This window comes from Schistocerca serialis, chromosome 7 (genome assembly GCF_023864345.2).
Source record: "Schistocerca serialis cubense isolate TAMUIC-IGC-003099 chromosome 7, iqSchSeri2.2, whole genome shotgun sequence".
Lineage (NCBI taxonomy): Eukaryota > Metazoa > Arthropoda > Insecta > Orthoptera > Acrididae > Schistocerca > Schistocerca serialis.
In genome coordinates, this window is record NC_064644.1 from 65,767,139 (window position 1) to 65,772,006 (window position 4,868).

At 44.8% G+C, this 4,868-nt stretch overlaps 1 pseudogene; it reads left to right on the top strand.

The window, feature by feature from the left end:
• Positions 1-4,300: 4,300 nt before the first annotated feature.
• On the top strand, positions 4,301-4,418 carry LOC126413507 (5S ribosomal RNA; annotated as a pseudogene).
• Positions 4,419-4,868: the final 450 nt, after the last annotated feature.

Below are 4,868 nucleotides of genomic sequence, written 5' to 3' on the forward strand. Positions count from 1 at the left end.
CAATTGATCGGCGTCTTAGAGAGCAAGGAACATTCCAGCCTATGAATCGCGACTGGGGAAGAGCTAGAACGACGAGGACACCTGCAATGGACGAGGCAATTCTTCGTGTAGTTGACGATAAGCCTAATGTTACCGTCAGAGAAGTTGCTGCTGTACAAGGTAACGTTCACCACGTCACTGTATGGAGAGTGCTACGGGAGAACCAGTTGTTTCCGTACTATGTAGAGCATGTGCAGCCACTATCAGCAGCTGATTGGCCTCCACGGGTACACTTCTGCGAATGGCTCATCCAACAATGTGTCAATCCTCATTACAGTGCTAATGTTCTCTTTACGGATGAGGCTTCATTCCAATGTGATCAAATTGTAAATTTTCACAATCAACATGTGTTGGCTGACGAGAATCCGCATGCAATTGTGCAATCACGTCATCAACACAGATTTTCTGTGAAGTTTGGGCAGGCATTGTTGGTGATGTCTTGAATGGGCCAGATGTTCTTACACCTACGCTCAATGGAGCACGTTATCATTATTTCATACGGGATACTCTACCTGTGCTGCTAGAGTATGTGCCTTTACAAGTACGACACAACATGTGGTTCATGCACGATGGAGCTCCTGCACATTTCAGTCGAATTGTTCGTACGCTACTCAACAACATATTCGGTGACCGATGGATTGGTAGAGGCGGACCAATTCCATTGCCTCCACGCTCTCCTGACCTCAACCCTATTTACTTTCACTTATGGGGGCATTTGAAAGCTCTTGTCTACGCAACCCCAGTACCAAATGTACAGACTCTTCGTGCTCGTATTGTGGACGGCTGTGATACAATACGCCATTCTCCAGGGCTGCATCAGCGCATCAGGGATTCCATGCGACGGAGGGTTGGATGCATGTATCCTCGCTAACGGGAGGACATTTTGAACATTTCCTGTAACAAAGTGTTTGAAGTCACGCTGGTACGTTCTGCTGCTGTGTGTTTCCATTCCATGATTAAAGTGATTTGAAGAGATGTAATAAAATGAGCTCTAACATGGAAAGTAAGCATTTCCGGACACATGTCCACGTAACATATTTTCTTTCTTTGTGTGTGAGGAATGTTTCCAGAAAGTTTGGCCGCACCTTTCTGTAACACCCTGTATATTCTTTATCTCCGGCAAGGAAACAAGGAGGACGATCCTGTTTACTAGGACGTCGTGATGCAGGTTATGTTTACTTTACTCCTCCATAATATTGCTCTATTGTGTCGTATTTACATTGCCCCATGAAAGAACGTGCTATGAATCAACTAAATGGCTGCGTACCGCCTCATTTCAGTGTGGATGTCCGCAACCATCTCAGTGCTGTATTTTCTGTTCGCTGGATTCGATGGGGAGGATCTACTTCAAGGCCTGCAATGACATGTGACCTGAATCTACATCCCTATGGGGATGTGTAAATTCACTTGTGTATGAGACCCCAGTGGATACGGAGACGAAATTAGTTGGCAGAATTGTAGTTGTCTGTGATGTGTTTCGAAATACACCAGGTATATTGGTTAGGATGCGTGAGAATCTTCTTCGGTGATGTCATGCTTGCATAGAGGTTGATGGCCACCAGTTTCAGCACATTTTGTAAGAATTAGTACAAAGGGTACGTTCATTGTGTCAACGATGGTATCTGCATTAACTGTAACTAACGAAATGAAGAAGTACATAGTAGTATGATTTTATTCCTATTATCTCCTGAAGCTGGCTTCTCCGACCACAGATTCCATGCGCCAAATTGTTCAGTGGAGCATCCTCTATATTCTCTTAAGGTTTTACACTTTCTTACGGAAATACTCTACAGGCAACTGGAACATACTCACATGTGTACTCTCTGACACTTTTCAAGTCGGTAGTTTTGTTTATCATTGATACTATTATTTACCTGCAATACTTTTAGGTTATTCGCCTGCTTCTTCCACCCAAATCGCAGAGGGCGAAGAGTTTTACGAAGTGTGTTTCTACATACTTAAAAATTTATAAAGCACTGTTATTTTTTATGAATTTCCTTTAAAGTGGATCTTGATTCATTTGTAATACTGAAATCAGTCACCACGCAGCGACTGACTAACTCACTGAAATTTTCTGAGCTGGTCTTCCAAGATCTCCTGGGTCTTTCATTATGATGTGTTGAAAATGTGGAAGTGTCACCTAGCTGGGCTCTTTCCAGTTCTGTCTTGTTTCACCGAACGGAATTAAAGGTCACACCTGTTGCTTCGGTATCCCGTTTCAATGTGAATTTTAGTTTCAACGGGATACATAGCACATATTCTTTCTTCATAAACCTCTTCGCGTGTTTCACTATCAAGAGCGTCACCCTTTAACTTCCTGTAGACATTTGCAACCTCTTCGCGTCTTTCATGAAAATCTTTACTCCTTAGCTTACTTTGTGCTGATGGCCTCCTAAACTGGGAATGTATTCTCCGAAGGTACTAAGTGGCAGAGCGGTCTTCCTGGCGTCTGATTTGATGGCAACGCATTCGACGCTGACGATCGATTGAGCGCGGTCTGATGCGCATCTTATTTACGGTGTTCACGTCTATTTACATGAACAGTGTTAAATGATATATTAAGGCTATTTGGGGGATACTGTTAAATCATCAGTTACAGTGTCTTATAGCGAGGGAATTTTGTACACTTTTTAAGACTTGGTTAACGTGTCACTTTAGTAAGTCATAGTTCGGAGAGTGTGGACAGTGAAGTCATAGTTCGTTAGTCGTGCACCATCTTGTAGCTTCAAACGGGAAGTCTTCTACCATAGAATACGTGATATTTGTAAATCAACTGATTCTTAAACGTCTTGACAGTTTTCACTGTCTTGAATCAGAAATTTGTTTTAGCTGCCAATAGCATCTATTTCAAAATATTTTAAAAATGCAAATAGCTTTTGTAATAAAAAACAAATACCGTCCCAACAGGTCGTTAAGGCCCAATGGTGCCGACAGAGAGCAGTGTCATCCTCAGCTAAGAATGTTAAAATCTTCAAATATGTGTAAAATCTTATGAGACTTAACTGCTAAGGTCATCAGTCTCTAAGCTTACACACTACTTAACCTAAATCATCCTAAGGACAAACACACACACCCGTGCCCGAGGGAGGACTCAAACCTCCGCCGGGACCAGCCACACAGTCCCTGACTGCAGCGGCTTAGACCGCTCTGCTACAGCCCAGAACAGTCACTGGATGACGATAGAGAGAGTCATGCAGTCAGCACATTGCTTTGCCGGCGGTTGTCAGTTTTCGTGGCCGGAGGTTTTTGGCAATAATTCTCACCCACCCTCAGCCCAGAGGAGTCACTGTACGAGGATATGGATGGGCACGCTGTCAGCACACCGCTTGCACGTTCGTCATTATATTTCGTATTTCGTGACGAAAAGGTCTTGAGGACCACTGTCCAGGGTACCGCGAAGACCTCAAAGGAGGCGATGGCGGAAAATATGGAACCAAAAATGGCGGAGCTGGCGGAAGAGGTAAGCCGTCCTTCTAGGGCTAATACAGATGGCACCCACTGTCTTGTTCGATGAGTAGGGATCCTCGAAGGCTAAAGGTATAAACTCTGACAGAAAGTCCTCGATATACTCTCAGTACAAAGAGTTGCCTAGGGAGTCGGATGAGTTGGTAGGGGCTTAAAGTCCTCAACCCTGGTAAATATAATTAACATTTAAAATAATAGGGTATCTAATCCTAGTTTATTATTTAAATTTCACAGATTCATAATAAGAGCTATAAATAAATTTTAACATTTCACCTTACAAATCTATATTTTAACCCTAAAAATATAAACAGCAGACGAGGCGCCGGGACAGCCAAAGTTCCCCGGCGATAAGAAAGACGGACGAAGGCTGCAGCAGCGTCAGAATCTCCAGTTGTCGTAACAGTTATGCCACTGGTCCCGAGACTGTCAAGAGAAGTGTGATTGTTGTTGTGCATTAACATTCCCGCACTGGACGATATCAGGGACAGGCGTCTCTTGAAGAACCTAGCACAACACCACAGGTCCTGCGGCGGTCGGGGAGTAGAATTGGCAGTTTTGGAGCTCCTAGTGACGAAACGGCACGTAGGGGACGTGTATGTGAAGGCCGCTTTGGTTAAGGAGACGCTATGAAGCAACACGAGTGTTGCATTCGTGATTGAGCAGGCCTATTCAGGAACCACTCTACTCACCCCGAACAGGGAGGGGCTATAAAAGGTGACCCAAACATTTCCATACTCAGGGGGTACAACACGTGCGGTCGACAGAAAATAAAGATGAACCTTGATACGGGCTCTACGGCAACGGCCTTGGCGCAGTGGGTACACCGGTTCCTGTCAGATCACCGAAGTTAAGCGCTGTCGGGCGTGGACGGCACTTGGATGGGTGACCATCCGGGCCGCCATGTGCTGTTGCCATTCTTCGGGGTGCACTCAGCCTCGTGATGCCAATTGAGGAGCTGCTCGACAGAACAGTAGCGGCTCCGGTCAAAGACAACCATCGTATTGACCGGGAGAGCAGTGTGCCGACCACACACCCCTCCTATCCGCATCCTCATCTCAGGATGACACGGCGCTCGGATGGTCCCGATGGGCCACTTGTGGCCTGATGATGGAGTGCTTTTTTTTTTTGCTACGGACTCTAGTGGATAATGATACGGTAAACTGACCAGAAAGGTGAACAGCTCCTGTTTCTCGTGAACCTAAAAGATATTACAACATTGAATGAAATTGGAAGATCAGGTGAAGGACAAATAAAAGAACAAGGAGGTGCCTACACGTCCTTTTGAAAACGAAAAGAAATTCATGAACCCCGCATTCATAGTGTTGGTTTTGCTATGGCAAACGAATTTTTTCCTCAATTTGTTC